Genomic DNA, 19233 nt, shown 5'->3' with positions numbered 1-19233 from the left:
CCCAGCGTGAGTTTAAGCCACTGGGTCCGGGATTTGAACTGTGGTCGGCTACATGGGAGTCCAGTGACATAGCCATTACGCCAACTGCTGGTCCCAGGATCTTCTTTTTAGTTGACTTTGCACACACCTGTCTTCTGCCCCACCTTTTGGTGATCTGCTAACCACCGCCATCTGTGTTGGGGATTCCTTCTCTGTGATGGCAATGATCCTGCACATGCAGACCCTGTGGAGAGGCAACTTGAGCCCTGGAAATGCAGCGCGCCAACCAGCAGCCGGGCATCGATCCCCTTGAGCACGGTGCTCTGAGCACTCACAACTTCCTTCTTTGGCTGTGGAAGAACCCAAGGCTTTGGGAGAGATCTACAAGCAATGATAGCACACGAAAGTGAAAGGCTCAGCCTTCATTTCCACGCCATCACGTGTCGGGATGTAGACCCATACAAAATGTACGGGCTCTTCTGCCGGTTTTCTATTGTCTCTGTGGTCACACGGTCAGCTGATGAGTTTCAGAACTGGAAAGAAGGCCAAGCATATCCGGGTCCCTTCTTGGTTCTATCTTCAATTTCCAGGCTTTGATTGTATGGACCAATTTTCTTGCTTCTTTAAAGAAAGAATTACCAACAAAATTTCTGAGCCTATGCTTAGACTTCTACAATGATAGTACTTGAGGGGTCTGCCGGTGATGTGGTGGTTAAGGTGCTACACTCCCACATGGTCAACCACGGTTCGAGTCCTGGACCTAGCGACTTGTACTAGTACTACATCAAGATGTCGTACCTGGTATATTGCAGCTGATTTTGTTATAACCGTAGAATCATAGGGAAGAGCACATGTAACACATGGTTTCAGGTGGAACCCTCTACTGATACTTGAATCCTTTCCACGGTATTCCTGATAGGGCTTTTGCAGCGTCTGCTTGAATATCTCCATGATGGAAAATTCACTACTCTGTTCCATTTGGGGATAGTGCATCCTATAGTTCTGGCTATAATACGTGTCAAAGTTAGGACAGCAGGTGACACAGAGCTTAAGGTGACTGGATCCCACAGAGCTGACTAAGCAGTTCAAGTCCCGGACCCAGCAGCTTAAAAAACATGCTGGGCACGTGTGCATGCATGCCCAAAATCCTGAGAGAAGGGATTATGGCATGGCCATCTCCCCTGGGGGTGAGTTCTCACTTTCTCTCACCCTCTCTCTCTTATCTCTGTCTCTCCCTCTCCTGTGAGCACAGGCACACCCTATAGCAAACTAGTAATAAAAAATAATAATTAAAAACATTTAAATACATGTAAAAGTTCGTAGAGGTCAAACAATGGCAAGAACATCTAAAGAACTGTACTACCTTTTTTATTTTTCTTTAAAAGAAGCAGAGGGACAGTCTTTCGAGCCATAGCAGTTCTTCCTGAACTTCAGTGTGAAGAAACACCTGAGTCCACCACGGTGGCATGGCACCATGGATGGCAGTGCTCCGTGATGCAGAGGCCACAGGGGAAGCCCCACGTTGCTATCCTGAGGACTCTGCTTATGCCAGGCCCATGTGCACTACCCATGGTCCTGGTTAGCTGAGGGGGTGGATTACAGCCTGGGGACTGTCACGGGAGCCTCTGTCTCTGTTTTTGTTGTCTCTCTCTATGAAAAAATAAGCAAATTTTTTTTAATGGGAGGGAGAGGATATTTTTTTTTCTACAGGGCGCATGCACTAGCCAGAAAGACAGAGAGACAGAAAGCGAGAAATGACCCCCCCTGGGGTTGGCCATGCCGCAATCCCTTCTCCTCCATTCTTCTCTCAGGATCTTGGGCACGCACGCACACGTGCCTAGCATGAGTTTAAGCCACTGGATCCAAGACTCAAACTGCGGTCAACTACATGAGAGCCCAGTGACATTGCCATCACACCAGCTGCTGGTCCCATAAGTAAATTTTTTAAAAGGAAAAGAATCCCTTGTTCTAATTGAAAAATCAAAGATGTCTATATCTTTGACTTGATTATTACACGCTGTTTGCCTGCTTTGAAAAAACACCCTGTGACTGCACAGAGAGGTACAGCAATTATATGTAAACCAGAAGTCACAATAAAGAAAAATATTGAAGGTACTCAGGCCCCACCCCAACCATCTCTGGAATCTGCATCTTCAAAACACCTACGACTGATTCTGGTACTAGCAGGCTCTCTGGATCTTCCAACTAAGAAAGCCTGGTCAACGCTGGAAAAGTTGCAACCCAATAAATGAAGAGTTCTCTAAGAAATCTTTGACATCTTCTACTTTCTCAACCAGAAAATTATTTCTAACAGCTAAACTCGAGAGGCGTAGCGCACAGATTGGTGAATTTCTGCCCATGATTTTTTTAAAGAGGTTTTTGCCTTAGGGCACATGTGCTTGCCAGAGAGAGAGAGAGACAGAGACAGAGACAGAAACAGAAAGGGAAAGTGAGAAATCACCCTCTGGAGCGATGGCCATACCCGATCCCTTCTCTTCCCAGGATCTTGGGCACACATGCCTGGCATGATTTTCTTTTTTAATTAATTATGTTTTTTAGAAAGATTTTTGCAATAGGGTGTTTGTACTCACTGGAAAGACAGAGACAGAGAATAAGAACTCACCTCCTCAGGGGGAGATGGCCATGCTGCTGTCCCTGCTCCTCCATTCTGCTCTCAGGATCTTGGGCACACATGCATACATACACACATGCCTGGCATGAGTTTCAAGTCACTAGATCTGACCATTGAACCATGGTCAGCCAAGTGGGAATCCAGCCACACAAACATTACACCGTCTGCTAGCCCCCACCTAGCATGATTTTCAAGCCACTAGGTCCAGGACTTGAACCTCAATCGGCCATGTGGGAGTCCAGCAACGTAATCGCTCCACCATCAGCTGGCCCCATTCTGCCCATGATTTTACTTCCTATAGTCCCAACTACTTCCACAGAAAATATGGCTCTAAGTTTCAGTGAACCTTTTTCCCAGTGTCTGCCAAGTGGGTAAACGTATTAGAGCGTTAGTGTGTTAATACCCCAGAATCTTTTTTCTCTTTTAGGGAAGGGAGGAACTTCTTCATTACCTGATGTCTTACTTACTCATTTAGTCATTTAAAGTGACTGCTCATCTTAGAAGGACATCTTAGAAGACCTCTGAGAAACTACTTTGGGACCAAAATTTGATGTAGTGGTTAAGGCACTGGACTCCTAGGTGCACAACCACAGTTTGAGTCCCAGACCGGGCAGTTTGAGACTCATGCTGGGCACATATACTTGTGTGTCCAAAATCCCAATAGGAGAATGGAGGAGAGGGGATTGTGGTGTGGCCAACACCCCGAGGGATGATTTCTCTCTTTCTGTCTCTCTGTGTCTCCAGTAAGTCACATGTGCTCTATAGCAAAAAGCTCTCTAAAAGAAAGAAAGAAAGGAAGGAAGGAAGGAAGGAAGGAAGGAAGGAAGGAAAAGAGGGAGGGAGGGAGGAAGGGAGGGAGGGAGGGAGAAACGACTTCTACTCTTGGGCCTGTAACAGTGAACAGTCTATGAAATGGCCACTCAACACCCTTCTCAAAACAGAGCCTCTTCAGAGGACAAGACTGTCCACCTCTCTGTTAGATGTGCAATACTATACACCAGTGCCATTTTCCAAACTGTAGCTGTGACTTTGAGGGGCTTCCTGAATGGAGGAAAGTTAGAGTAAATCCAGCGTGCTGTAGAGAACTCTCCAGAGCGGGCTGTGGTGTGGGTCTCTATGGAGCTTTTTTATGTGAGTTGTCCTGTCCACACCCAGCCTACCTAGAAAACTTTTCCTTTTTTTTTTTTTTTTTAGAGATTTTTGCCTTAGGGCATGTGCACTTGCCAGAGAGCCAGGGAAAGCGAGAAATCACCCCCCAGGGGGATAGTCACACCATAATCCCTTCTCCTCCATTCTTCTTTTGGGATTTGGGGCACACATGCACACATGCCCGGCATGAGTTTTAAGCCGCTGGGTCTGGGACTCAAACTGCAGTCGACTACATGAGAGTCCAGTGACATAACCATTATGCCATCTTGTGGTCGCAGTATCAATCCTTTCACCACCTCAGGGCAGCCTTTCCGACCTTGTGCTCTCTCCGTATCTTTAGGACTGCCCTCTCCTCTCTCGTCCTGGCCACTCGCCCTCTCTGTTTGACCCTAGAGATACGTTAGAGAAACGCGTGCCAACCGTGCCTTTGAAGAGAAAGCTGCTCTTGGGTCATTTACTTTATTGTGTCCCATTTGATCAGGGGCCTGAGTTTGGAGCTCACCTTTGGGCTGAGGGCTATGGAGCTCATTCTAAAAAGAGACTGGCAGTTGGCTTGTTTCATTCCAGGGAAGATACCAAAAAAAGCAGGGTCAAACTTTTATTTTTAGGTACAAAGAACAACTTTCTACTGAGTCCCTGCCCAGCGTCTGACATCAGTGTGCTATTCTGTCCTGCTTCGGCCCAGCCACCACTGTCTCTGTTCTCCCACCCTCGGCTCCTTTAGGAACCCAGGACGGGCTTGTTACCAGGGATGATAACAGAATCATCCTTTTATTTATTTATTTTTGTAATTTACCAAAGGGCACATGTGCTCGCCAAAGAGAAAGATATGAACAAGAAAAGTGAAAAAGCAACTTCCCCATGGGCATAGTCATACTGCAATCCCTTCTCCTCCATTTTGCCCTCCTTTTGGGATTTTGGGCACACATGTACATGCACCCAGCATGTCAGAGTAGTCCTTTTAAAAGACAAAGTGTAAGTTAAGAACAGAAGTGAGGGGCCAGCCCCATAGCCTCATAGTTAAGAGAGCCAGATCCCACATGGCTGACTGCAGTTCAAATCCCAGCCCTGGTGGCTTGAAAAACATGCAGAGATGTTTGCATGCATGCCTCAACATCCCAACAGGAAGGAGAAGTGGAGAAGGGATTGCAGCATGAGTACAACCTGTCGAGGGCTTCTTTCTCCCTCTCTAGTCTCTGTCTCCGGAGAGTGTACACACCTTTCGACAATCATTTAAAAACTGAAGTGAAGACATCTCTCTTTCTTCCGCCTCCCTTGTTCTAGCCATAGGAATAACTGTTGGAGTCTTCAGAGGTTCCACCCTAAACCCATTTAATCCAGAAGTGTCCAAAGACTTTTTCCAATACCACTCTTTATTCATATGCGAAGGTATTGAAAATATTTTTCAAGATGTCTCTGAATCCTCCTAACAGAAGAGGAACCTTGCCATAGAAGGTCTTCAAAATCAGCATATTTTATTGCTGGTTGCTGAGTGCCACATATACATGTCGATATTCCTGGTGAATATGTGAGAGGTCCTCAAATAGCTCATAGAAAATGCATATTATGGAAAACATTATGCATGAATTTCAAATTTCTTAGTTCCAAAGTATACTCATACATTAATCCTATTGTTCTGTGAACTATTTTTTTTTTTTGGAGAGGTTTTTGCTATAGAGCGCGTGCACTCACCAGAGATACAGAGAGACAGAAAGCAAGAAATCACCCCCCAGGGGGGATGGCCACGCCGCAATCCCTTCTCTTCCATTCTCCTCTAGGGATCTTGGGCATGCACGCACACGCGCCCAGCGTAGTTTAAGCCACTGGGTCGGGGACTTGAACCACAGTCAACTACATGGGAGTCCAGTGACATAGCCATTACACCAACTGCTGGCCCCTTTCCGTGAACTTTTTGAAGACCTTCTGCACTAGTTTATCTTGTCATCTCCTGTAACAGGAACCACTCAACATAATTTCCCTAGAAAAGGCTCATTATAATGGTTGATCTAAGAAGTCACGACATATTTTTCTGTTTTTTGACTCCCCAGTAGTAAACTGGGGAGTGTCGCTGTCCTGCTGGTGGCCCTCTCCCATGGATTACAGAACAAAATGAAAAAGGAAGCACTTCATCAAGAGTATGTCTTGTGTTCTGTGTCCCTGAGATGTGTCCTCAGGAGGGTGTGTTGACTCGTCTTACGTGCTACTGCATCTGGATTTGGGACCCACGTCTCTGTAGGTGTGAGGACAGCACCTACCCTCCTATGAGAAAAGGGCACATACCACCCAGCTCTGTGGCCCTGCCTGCTCACGGCCCCTGGCTAAGTTCTCAAAGCCTGAGGACTCTGCCAATCTGGTGGCTTCTCCCAGCCTTTACAAATGGCAGGGCTTCTGCTGAGCCTCAGATTCCTTTCCGTCAATTCTCCAAGAGGTGAAACTGGAGAGAGACCAGAACTAGCCTTCCTAAATGCCGTGTTCTTGCAAAGCAGCCGTGGCCAGGACTGAGCCTCCGCCAGCCTCCAGGCTGCATTTCCCCTCCCTGTAGGGTCATGTTCACTGTGTCAGGGTTGACTGGGGCCAACCGTCAACAGCCTGGTCCTTGTCACCACCTGGGAGCAAGAGGAAAGTGTGAGGTTGACCTGAGAGGAAGCAGCTTGTTGGGGAGCAGCTGTGCAGTGCTCCAATTGGTCCAAGCAAGCCATGATTGCTCCCAGACCTTGACTTCTGCCTACCCAGCAGGCACATGTCACGCTGTAGCAGGACTGATTTCTGCCCTGGCCGACCAGGGCCACGCTCTCTCCGTTACTGTGGCACTAAGAGAAGTACCAGGAGTGCACACTCATGGTGTGTTAGTTCCTAAGTTTTGGTAGAGCAATTTAAGGACCTGGGCTCACTTTGCTGCAGGGCTGTTGACTCATAGGAAGTACTTACAACTATAAACCAAAATGAGTGTTTAGACTTTTTTTTTTTTTTGAGACATTTTTGCTATAGAGTGCGTGCGCGTGCCAGAAAGACAGAGAGAGACAGAGGGACAGAAAGTGAGAAATCCCCCTTGGATAGCCACGCCGCAATCCCTTCTCCTCCATTCTCCTCTCGGGATCTTGGGCATGCACACACATGCGCCCGGCGTGAGTTTAAGCCACCGGGTCTGGGACTCAAATTGCAGTCGACTACATGGGAGTCCAGAGACATAGCCATTACAGTAACTGCTGGTCCTGAGTGTTAATACTTGACAGGCAGCTCTTGTGCGCCTACGTGAGAGGTCTTCAGAAAGTTTATGCAAATGCATAGTATGAAAAAACTCTGCCTGGATTTTCCTATGTTTTCCCCCAGAATAAACTTGTACTTAAATTCCATTTTTTGTCCAGAAACATCACAGCTACCATCATGGCAAATATATATATGTATATATTTTTAATCATATTTAGGCATAACATGGAAGACAGATGAGAGGGAGAAGACAAAAAAACAGACGAAATAATAGCCTCCTCAGTTAAGCAGTTGCCCAAACAGTTGCTAGTGGGACGGCCTAAGAAAAGGTGAACATCTCTCCTCCCAGCGAGAACCAACCAGCCTGGGCACCAGTTACAGGGCAGGCACTGATGTGAACTTGGTCACCATTTCTCATCACGCTGGGCCCACCTCTGCCTCAGCCCCTGCTTCCCAATCACCCTGGGCTCAGGCCTGCTTTGTGAGCTTCGCACGGGCAGGGGAGGCCCTAGTGACCGGAGTAGTACAACCAGCCATGACGGCCGCGAGACAAGCTGAGTCTGAAAGCGGCCAATTCCCAGGCCCCTGTGGGGGATGTGAACAGAGCTTGACCTGCTTCTGGTGGTACCATTCCACAGAAAGAGCCCCGTCTAGCTGTCTGTGCACAGCACTGTCTAACCACACGGAGCTCTGCCAGTCTCCCTGCCTTCCAGTACGAGGCCCAGTAACAGCAGCAACGAGGCCTGCCAGCAGGCTTCAGGCTGGTACAGGTTCACAAAGTGCTTTGCATGCTCGTCGTCTCTCCCCGGCCACCTGAGGAGGCCACGGGGTGATCTGTATTAGCTCCATGAAAGGGACAGGGAGTAGAAAGATGAAGCAGAAAGTTAAGTTCTCAGATCTCCTGGCCATTCTGGAAAGGCTAGTGGCTTCTTCTACCTGGAAGTAGGCACTAGCACACTCCCCTCTGTCCATAGTGTTACAAAAGCAGCTTTGGGGGCCAGAAGGTGGCATGGTGGGTAAGGCACTGGACTCCCACATGGATGACGTGGTTCAAGTCTCATACTCGGCAGCGTGGAAATCACACCACGAGTGCGTGCATGCATGCCCAAAATCCCAAGAGGAGAATGGAGGAGAAGGGATTATGGCGTGGCCATCCCCCCTGGGGCGGGGTTGATTTCTTGTTTTCTGTATCTCTGTCTCTCTCTGTCTTTCTGTCTCCAGTGAGCGCACATGCCCTATGGCAAAAACAGAAAAAAAAAAAAAAAGAAAGAAAAGAAAGAAAGAGAGAGAGAGAGAGAGAAAAGAAAAGAAGCAGCTTTGTCAGGCATGTGCCAGGCGTCAGTAGGGACCTTTCCAGGTAAGCAGGACGCGGGGCAGCTGATAAGGGAGTCTAGCAAAAGGATGCTTAAAAATAAACGGCTCCTGACCAAGAGGTTTACTAGTCAGCAGGACTACAGGTCCAGGTATACGCTCTCCTTTCAGTGCTACCATTTCTGTCTCAGGTTATTAAAAAATAATATATTGATTACCGCTGCTTCCGTTTGCTCAGCTTAAGGGAGCTATTTGTTTTTGCAAAGTGGCAAAGCTAAGAAATGACTTCTTTCGCTTTGGCACGGTTTCTAACACTCTTTGACCTCTCAGAGCCCACCCTCTCTACCCCTTTGCTCATTTCTTGCAGGTTTAGCAAAGGAGCGTATTAGTTCAGTATTATTTTAGCAACAGAAGTGCTTCCACTTGGGCTATTTTTAGCCTGTCAGGTGCACCTTGCCTGCCATGAACTCGGTGGAGTGGAGTGTTTAAGTCAGCGGCCTCTCTTGTTTGAAAGGGAGACTGTTCCAGCCCTCTGCCCACCGCCGCTCCACTTTTACAGCTGCTCGTAAATTTCCGAACAGGCAGCGATATCTTTAGCTGGGACTCCAGATATTTCCTGTTGAGCTGCAAGATGTAAGCTGGAGCCCACCGAGGCTAAATATACCTCTCAGTCCAGTCCTCGCCAATTAACAGGGGCAGCGAGATGATTTTTTTAATCCAGTGCTGAACGCTTTTTTCCTCCAGTTAGATTAATTAAGTAGTTTTGTTTATTTTGGCAATTGAAGTCATGTCAGCTTCTGAGCTGCTACCACCTAAGCTTCGTATTTCTCTCCCAATTCAAGAGCTGACCAGAAGCCCTGGTACAGAGAGATGCCAAATCTTATTACATGTACCTCTTCAGCTCTGGACTCGTGTTAAGCAGATGGCCTCTCCGGTGGCCGACTCACACATCCTTGCAAAATCCAGATTCTTCTGCATCTTTGTCTAGAGCCTTATTCAGGGAGGAGGAAGGCGCCAAGATTTTCTTCAAGGAACGTATCTTTTGGAGACTTGAAAAAAAGAGATGAATGTTAAATTCATTCCAGGCTTAACTGTGGTAGGAGACATCTCTCTGGAGTGAAATTCTTGTTCTCAAGAGATGTGTGACCTTTTTATCCTAAAAAATTAGATTGTCTGGGACCAGCAAATGGTGTAATGGTAGCGATATCACTGGACTCCTACATGGCTGATCGCAGTTCGAGTCCCGGACCCAGAGGCCTGAAATTCACACCGGGTGCATATGAATGTGTGCCCAAAATCCCAGGAGGAGAATGGAGAAGGGATTGTGGCATGGTCATGGGGGCAGGGGGAGGATTGCTCCCTTTTTTCTCTCTGTCTGTTTCTCTGGTAAGCGCACACACCCTACCACAAAAACATCTCTCTAAAAGATTGTCACCCTGGGTTAAGTTCTTGGATTCTCAGAGAAAGATCTGTTCCTTTCTCTCTGTCTGTTTCTCTGGTAAGCGCACACACCCTACCACAAAAACATCTCTCTAAAAGAAGATTGTCACCCTGGGTAAGTTCTTGGATTCTCAGAGAAAGGTCTGTTCCTCCCAAATCTTTAGAACAAAACACCACTGGTCAGTTTCCCTGGTACCAAATCAGCTGATCTGGGACATCCATAGGGTAACAAGATGCCTGGCCAAGAGACACCAGAGGGGCCAGCAGGTAGCATGGTGGTTAAGGGCACTGGACTCCCACATGGCCGACCATGGTTCGAGTCCTAAACCTGGTGGCTTGCTTTCTCACTTTCCATCTTTCTCACTCTCACTCTGTCCCTCTCGGGCCAAATTTAAATAAATCAATTAATTAAAAGAGAGAGAGAGAGAGAGATGCCAGAAAAGGCAACGTGATAAAGGCTCATTCTGCCTTTGAACAAACAAATGCGTACACAGAGGCCCCCGCTCCTGCCCACTTTAGAGAAACCGTAGGACCGTGCCTGGCCTCATCTTACTAGATTACACTCCTCTTGGGTGGTCGTTAGGCTATGAGGTCTGCAGGTCATTGTTTATTCTACAAGTTTTCACCTGCCTCTGATCCAGCGTTCACTCCGAAGGTACACGTTTGGGCTGTCAGTCTAGCAGTGGAGCCTGTGTGATACTTGTCTGCTCTGAAGGAGACCTGTTTACAAACATGAGTCGAGGAGTCGGTTCCTGAGCACTCTCCTCCTCATGTGATTCTGTGGTTTATGAGGCTGAGTATTTCTGCAAGTCTCTGTCCCCGGGGGTTTCTCTGGGAGCTGCTGCTGTTTGACAAACACCATGACTCATCAAAATGCATTAAGCAGGGGCAGTCATAAAAGCAAAGGTACTGCTCAGTGGGCTTGCAAAACCAGCAAGTCGAAAGAGCAAGAAACGCAAATTAATGATGACAGCAACCTCTCTTCCTATGAGTCCTTATGAGGGCCAGCTGTGGCTCTCAGCACTTTATGTAGAGTGACTTAGGGAACCTCACCAACATGCAGTAAGGTGGCATCCTTCCTTTCAATGAAAGCATATGAAGGGCCCTCAAAAAGTTCATCGTGCATGTTATGAAAAAAACATGCGTGAATTTCCAATTTTTTTTTTGGCATCAAAATAGACTTGTCATTTAATTCTGTTTGAACTTTTGGAAGTCTCTTTTTATGAGATTTATTGGGCACCTACTCTGTGTCAGGCACTGGACTGGACCCTGAGGACCTACCGATGAATTAGTTAAGGAAGCCTTCTACATTCAAAGAGTAGACCACAGAGGCTAATGAAAAACAATTGCACAAGTACTTTCCAGAGACCCAGGACCCGCAGGGATTCCCCGACATGAGCAAGAATGCTCCCATGCATGGGTTGGTGCCTGTGGCATGGAAGACCTTTGAGATCCACTTTGGGCATTCTGGACTGTTGGCCCTCCTGTCTCTACCCCCATTTCATGCCCTAGGCATGCCCTGACAGCATGGAACTTCTTGTCCACTGGGCTGTCTTACCTCCATCACTCTGTCCGTGCCTCAGTTGCCTCTAGTGCTCTACTTAACCAATCCTCAGTAACTTCCAGAACCTATTCCCCCAGGAAGTTCTCCATGGCCCTCCTTGACCCAGTCAAGCTGGGTTAGTTGAGCTTCTCCAGGGCCTATCCTAATCTCTGCATTTGCCTCACCATGTCCCAGGATCTGGTGAGGGGGTCCATTTACTCCCAAGCCTGCGTGCTCCCAAGGAATCTACGTTCTTCCTCTTCCTGGTCTCCATCAAATTGCAGCTCCTGCCCTGTAGACCACAATAAGCGAATACTGTTGGGTGACCATGCATCTCTGCATGAGAACAGCCTTCTCTGCCCTGGTCGTAAAGATTAGGAATCCGGAATCCCTACGTCCTTCCAAGTTGTAACTAAAGGGCTATGAGGGGGCCTGGTCAGGTGGATCAGAAGAGGCCGTAGGGTTAGGGAAGGGGAAGAAGGGAAGCGATGATGAAAATCCCTCAGATTTCCCCAAGTGACCTCCCCCCAGGCTTTCTTCCAATACTTGCAGTGATAAGAGAATTGAGCGGTCTGGTCCATTGTCTAGTCTGTTGAAACGTTTTCTCTTTCGCTAAACAAACCAGCTGAAGACTTAGACATGTGTCCTCTACAACAACAGAATGATTGACCTCTATCTTCTGTGGAACAATCCCTCAGATACCTCAAGAGTTATCATGATCCAGTCAGTCCCTTTTTCTTTCTTTCTTTTTTTTTTTTTTTTTGAGAGGCATTTTGCTATAGGGCATGTGTGCTCGCCAGAAAGACAGAGAGAGACAGAGAGACAGACAGCGAGAAATCACTCCCCAAGGGGGATGGCCACGCCACAATCCCTTCTCCTCCGTTCTCCTCTTGGGATCTTGGGCACGCATGCACACGCACCCGGCATGAGTTTAAGCCACCGGGTCCAGGACTCAAACCACCCTTGGCTACATGGGAGTCCAGCGACATAGCCATTGCGCTAACTGCTGGTCCCAGTCCCATATTTTCTTACCAAATGAATTTCCAAAGGAACATCAGCTATTTCTCATTATCATCTTACACAACTCTGGACACCCTCCAGCCTCTTGATGTCTCTCTTAAAGCATGGTATTGTGGGACCAGCAGGTGGCATAGTGGTGAGAGCACTGGACTCCCACATGGCCGACTGCAGTTTGAGTCCTGGACCTGGCGACTTGCTTTCTTGCTTTCCCTTTCTCTTTCTCCCTGTTTCTCTCTGGTCAGATTATGAAATAATAACAGTAACCAATGAAATTAAATAAATAATTCTTTAAAAAAAAAAAAAAACATGGTCTTGTGAACTGAGCCATATTCCAGATGGCTTCTGATCAGTATAGACTGCCATGGTCCTTTCTTTCAGAATCTGCAGCGATCATTCAGGTTCTCTTGGTGTCGGTTCGTACTGCTCTGTGGGCGGTGAGACTCGGTGTCCGGCGTCCACTGAGCTCCCTCTGGACCGCATTTAATGACTGCAGCGCTAACAGCTACCAGATACTGAGCACATCCTGGGCTAAAGCATTTGGACTCTCAGTGCTTCCTTAATCCTCCCATCCACACCGAGGCTGAGTGAGGTTAAGTAATTTGTCTGAAGTGCTGGGATTTGAACCCAGCAGACTGACTGCAAAGCCCACGTTTCATCAAACCCACTTCCCTGCCTCCCATCCTGAATTTGTGTAGCTGATTTTTTTCCCCACCAAAACCCTAGATGTAGGTTTAGGTGAACATCGATCTGTGTTTCTGCTCAACTTCCCAGCATCTCAGAAAGTTCACGGGCTGAGTTTTTTTGTTTCTTAAGAAAGATTTTTGCTATAGATTTTTGCACATGTGCTTGACAGAGAGAAACAGAGAGACAGAAAGTGAGAAATTACCCCCCTCTCCCCGGGGGAGATGGCCATGCCACGATCCCTTCTCTTCCAGTCTCCTCTCAGTACTTTGGGCACACATACACATGTGCCTGCGTGAGTTTCAAGCCACCGGGTCTAGGACTCAAACCATGGTCAACTACATGGGAGTCCAGCGACATAACCATTACGCCAACTGCTAGTCCCATCAGGCAGAGTTTTTAGCCTACCTTTTCAGATGTGTCTGCTTTCACCCAGATCGGCGACAGTGCCTTAGAACACCCCATTAGAGAACTCTTTCCGAGTTGACACCCATGTGAGCACCACCAGGGTTCAGAATTTCACAAGCTTCCAAGAAGCCTACCTTGCAATTCTGGGCACCTTTTTGCATTTTGTCTAAAAGTCACCATTAGAGAGTTCATCCAATACCGTATTGGTTTCAGGTACGTCTTACATGTAGGATTCTCGCCCCCCACCCCCACTCCATCAGATTAACAGCACTGAGGAGTGTGAGAAAGGTGGTCTCTTTGTTTAACGTATTTTCACAAATTCTCTGTTTAATCTTGAATCCTAAAAGTTTTTAAGAAATCAAAATCCTGTTCACCGTTAGCCCGGTGCCAAAGTGGGCTGTTGCCTTGGCTCTCGTCTTCATTAGTCACTCTAGCCCTTCCATTACTCATTCATTCTCAGCATGAACGGGGTTTCCACAACCACAGATGGAAACTTTTTTTTAATCTTAAATCAATTTTCTTTTCCCCAAACCTTCAAATAATGCGTGCATCTTATAGACAATATGGGAAGTACAAAAAATAGGTCAAGAAAGCACCTAAAGGTGGCCAGTACTCCGAGAGGTAACCTCTGATACCTGCAATCTGTTTTATTATCTGGAAAGCAATTTGCATAAGGGCTAAGATAAATTACGGCCAAGGCCTCAGGTTGGTCTCCCGCACCTAGGGACTACAGCCTACTAGCTGCTAGACACTGTGTGGGAGAAATACTGGTTCAAAGTGAGGAGGAAAGCTGGGCCCAGGCAAGGGTAGGATTGACAAGGACTGATAAGAGGCAGGGGTTTCCCTGCCAGGTGACCCCAAGGACACCTCCCTGTTGCAGCAGGCTCGTCTGCTTACGTTGTGTGCTTGAGTGTCTTGCTATTCAGTGGAGCACGTGGTAGCGCCCCCAATCCTCTTCATTATTCCCCAGGGGAATATCTGGACTTCCCTTCTGCTGTGAATTTTCTCTTTCTGCAATGACTGTTACGCCCCGTACTATCCCAGCTTCGAGTTTTATCTGGACACATTTCTCTTCCCCTCAAAATGTCAGTTTGCACATCAGGGATTAGAAGAAGAATCATACGGGCGAGAAGGTTCTCTCTGGGTGACTATGATTTCTTGGACATCTGTCTCCAAATACATTATGTTCCGTTTCGAACTGGTCTCTGAACCAATCACTGTGATTTTTCACAGCTGGATGGATGGACAAACATCTAACAGCATGTCTTGTAGATTCTCATCAAGAGAAGTTCAGGTGCTGGGCCGCCCGGAGGTCCCTTCCAGCTCGGTGGTTCTCTGAACGTGTGATTGATATTTCAGAAGCAGGGCTATCACCTGGTATATTTGTCAGTGACTGACAATGTTGGCGAGACTCTCGTCTGGTCCAGAGAAAGCCTTGAGGAAGATGTGCATCTCATAGAGGAATCTGGGGATGAGACAAGCTAGTCGTAGCACAGGCAAGAATTGGGAGAAGCCATTCTGGGAAAGTTGTTGATGGAAAATCAGGGCAAGCCCTGGAGGAGACCGAAGCTGTTTGATAACACACAGAGGGTGATCCCGCACTTGAACATGGCAGGAAAGGGTGAAGGAAAACCGTTGTACTGCTCATAGCAAGAACTTGGCCCTAGAAGGCCACAAGAGGTCATAGGAATGAAGATCAAAGTGTGGTCATCAAATGAATGGATGGGCATCTGGCAGTCTTTCTGGCCACCGCCAGACACACAGATAGCAAGAGCCCTATCTTAAATATTATACGAAGAAAACGTTACAAGATGTAGTCCGATTCTCAGTGCGTCCTCAGTTCTTTTCCTTGGTGCAGCGCTGTGCCCGCAGACATGTCTGCAGAGCAGGGAGGCGTGCCTTCTCATCCATGGATGCTCAGAGCTGGGATTTAGATCCAGGCCTCAGGAAAAGCAATGACTCTCTCCCAAGACCAATCTAAACAGTTGTCCCTAGTTGACACGTGAAGGGGTCAGGCTGGCATATACAGAAAGGTTATAGGAAGCAGCTGATCACAGAGCCATTTCCTGTCCTTTCATCCATTTGCTCATGCGTGGAGTCCCTCCTGCATGACAGACACGGCAAGAGGCAAGTGGGTATGACGACAAAGGCTAGCAAGGGACACCCTGCTGAGCAGGGTCGATGGACGGAGGCATGTGGGAAGTGACAGCAGTGGGGAGCCTGAGGAGAAGACAGCAGTGCTCCGGACGCTCCAAGAGGAAGGAGTCAAACTGATGGCCGAGGGCCATCGAATGCCATGTTGGAAGCCCCTGTGAAAGGCTGAGCAGAAGGAGTTAGCCAGGCGAAGATTGCACAGGGGGATTAGAGGCTGAGAAACAAACAGGGAGAGCAAGACACATTCAGCCAAATAGAAGTTATTTAGGGGGACAGCAGGTGGTGTGGTGGTTAGGGCACTGGATTTCCACATGGCTGACAGTGGTTCGAGTCCCAGACCTGGCAGCTCACGTTCTCACTTTCTATCTCTCTCTGGTCAAATTAAAAAATAATAATAAATAAAATTAAATAAATCATTCTTTACAAAAAAAAAAAAAAAAAGTCATTTGGTAGAGTCAGGGTTAGCATGGGAGCCAACCAGCCAACACATGGGGCTAGAGAACTAGGTCGTGAAGGAATTTGATTCTTTCCCTGTGGTAGTGTGAGGCGGAGTGCTGAAGAGCACGAGAAGGATCAGAAAGACCAGTCTTGGGACCAGCGGATGGAATAATGGTTATATCACGGGACTCCCATGTAGTTGACTGCATTTCAAGTCCTGGACCTGGCAGCTTAAAACTCATGCCAGGCACATGTGCGTGCATGCCCAAAATCCCGAGAGGAGAATGGAGGAGAAGGTACTGCGGCATGCCATCCCCCCTGGGGATTTCTCACTTTCTCTCTGCCTCTCTGGTTAGCACACATGCCCTATAGCAAAAATCTCTAAAAAAATTAAAGAAAGACTAGTCTCCTGGCAGGGAGACCAGAGAGTGGTCTCTGGTCTGTATTGGAGGGAAATAAGAGGGGAGAATGAACAATGAAACACCAACTGGGGTTACATGGAAAAGGTAAAATCTACCAGCTGCTCCAAAGTCTTGTACATAAAGAATGGGAGGACGAGCTAGGGGACAGACGAGTCTAAGGTGACCCCTGGCTGGGACACCAGGCTCACAAGATGGCGGCACTGTTCTGGGAGGCCAGGAACACAGAAGCGTGAGTTAGCAGCTGGAGTGGAGTGGAGCGGGCAGGGTCGCTGATTTCATCCTGATTCCACAATGCATTTCTATCTGGTTTAAGAATTGGTTTCCAGCTGCTGATGGCGGGAGCTATACTGGGTGAGACCTAGTCCTGTATTGATGTCAGGTCCTACAAATCTAGAGAGCCTGGCCTTGCTAGAGGGTAAGGGTCTTGGCTTTGCAAAGGCTGGGTGCTTCCTGAGAGCATTTTTCTCACGTTGGTCCTCCAGAATACTGTGCGCTGACATGCAGAGTGACAGCCGTTTCACAGGTGCCGAGCTGTCAGGCGTGAATCCAGTGCAGAGGGAAACGTTGCAGGCGACGGAGGGGAACAGGGAGTGTGCAATGAGCAAAGGGCTGTCCACGCCGGTAGGAACCTAAACCAGCTTAGCACAGCCCCAGCCAAGTCATTTCCAGAAATACTATTACCAGCTTGGATTTGCACACCGACTTCTCCAAGGCAGCTTCCCTGAGAGGCAGGAGTTAGCTGGCATGTCGGGATCCATTTACAGTTTCCTTTTGGACATTTCTCCCAGATATAATTCTGGGGATATCTAGGAGGATGTTGAGGGCCAATTTTTTAGGCTCACCTTTGTCCCTTCAGCCATATGTGTTTCTGTTACAGAGGCCAGTGTGCCTGGCTTTAGTTTGCATGTCTTTGAGGGGTGTAATAAAAATCTCAAAATAAAAGATCTTAGGGGTGTGTGTACAAAAGGACTTGAAAAGTTCAGGGAAAAATGGAATGACAGTGTGAGTTTATTGTGACACAAAAAAAATTGAAATCCCTGCACAGTTTTTTTACTAATCTGCATCTTTTTTTTTTTTTTTTTTGAGAGGTTTTTGCTATATAGCACATGCCTTTTTTCCAGTCAGACAGACAGAGACAGAAAGCAAGAAATCACCCCCCAGGGGGGATGGCCACGCTGCAATCCCTTCTCCTCCATTCTCCTCTTGGGATCTTGGGCACACACGCACACGTGCCCAACGTGAGTTTTAAGCCACCGGGTCCGGGACGCGAACCACGGTCAACTACATGGGAGTCCAGCACCATACCTAATCTGCATCTTTACTGAACTTTTTGAAGAACCCCTGGGATGTGTGGGAGGTGTTTTAGACAGGGTCACTATGTCGGGAATCTCCTGCCTCAGCCTCCCGAGAAGCTGGGCCTACAAGTGTGTTCCCCTACTCCCAGTCCTTTCAGACAAGGTCTCACAATGAAGCCCAGCAAGCTCATGATAGAAAAGTCCATTTGTGATTTATCCCTGCCTGCTCCATTCCAGCCTCAGTCAAGCTTAAAGCTGTTTTCAGCCTCTGAAAAATGGGGCTACCATCTTACTGGCCAGAGGTCAAAGCCTGTGGGGTCATCCTAGACTCTCCTTTCTCCACGTCTCTTCACATCTGAGCCACTGGACAGTCTGGTGGATGCCACTTACCAATGTACAGTATAGATTTTATTTTTTTATTTTTATTTTTTAAAGGTCCTTGCCATAGGGCACATGTGCTGGAGAGAGACAGAGAGAGACAGAGAGACAGAAAGCCAGAAACCACCCTCCTTCTCTTCCATTCCCCTCCTGGGATCTTGGCCATGCACGCACACGAGCCCGGCGTGAGATTCAAACCACCAGGTCCAGGATTTGAACTGTGATCAGCCAAATGGGAGTCCAACAATGTAATCATTACACCGTCTACTGGTCCCCCACAGCATATTTTTTTAAATCATCAACTTTCTTTCATGGGGTAGAAGCATGTAGTTTTAAAGCATACTAAACAACTACAAATTGGAATTAGAAGGTTCAAAGTAGCTGAGCCAACTGGTGGCATGGTGGTTAAGGCAGCTGAAACCCACATGGCCAATGGCACAGTTCAAGTCCTAGACCCAGCAACTTGAAAAACACACCAGTTACACACAGACCCAAAATCCTGAGAGGAGCATGGAGGAGAAGGAATCCCTCTACCCCAGAGGGAATGCTTTTTCACTCTCCCCCCCCCTCTCTCCAGCAAGTGCATATGCCCTATAGCAAATTTAAAAACAAAAAAGGAGGAGTTCAAAGTAGTATCTTTCCACAGACAACCTACTTGCTTTGCTATTGCTTTATACTCATGAATACTCTGCAGGAAGTTGCTTTTTTCCTTTTACTGTTTGCAGGCTTTATAATGCATGCTGTAGGTGAAAAAATAACTTTTGAGTTTCAACTTGCCAGGTCCCACTCTCTCGCTTAGATTTATCCTCTCCCAGACCACCACGAATGTTTGGACCTAAATCTTGCAGAGCTAAAAATTTGACTTTAAAACTTGCGAAACTCTGTTTTCAACTAACTTTGGATACCACCATGTCCAGGGAGGAAACTGAATTAGAAGTTACAGAGTTCAAATTGTTTCATCAGGTTTTAAATTTTAACTACAGGTTGAGCATCTCTAACCAAAAAATCCAAATTCCAAACTCTGAAACTTCCCAAATCTGGCCCACACGATGCCACAAGTGGAAAATTCCATTCCTGACTTCATGTGATGGGTTGCAATGAAAATGTTGCAATATGAAAGAATTTTATAAAATTACTTTCACCCTCTGTGTGTGTGTGTGTGTATATATATATATA

General features: G+C 47.3%; 1 protein-coding gene and 1 pseudogene across 1 annotated transcript in view; both read left to right on the top strand.

The window, feature by feature from the left end:
- MAML3 (mastermind like transcriptional coactivator 3) overlaps nt 1-19233 on the top strand; it is a 523718-nt gene that overhangs the window by 447494 nt on the left and 56991 nt on the right.
- LOC102479663 (60S ribosomal protein L10-like) overlaps nt 16576-19233 on the top strand; it is a 28384-nt pseudogene continuing 25726 nt past the window's right edge.

This window comes from Tupaia chinensis, unplaced genomic scaffold, assembly GCF_000334495.1.
Source record: "Tupaia chinensis unplaced genomic scaffold, TupChi_1.0 Scaffold000127_2, whole genome shotgun sequence".
Taxonomy (NCBI): Eukaryota; Metazoa; Chordata; class Mammalia; order Scandentia; family Tupaiidae; genus Tupaia; species Tupaia belangeri.
Note: the sequence above shows the minus strand (reverse complement) of the source record. Positions and strands in the feature narration are given on the sequence as shown.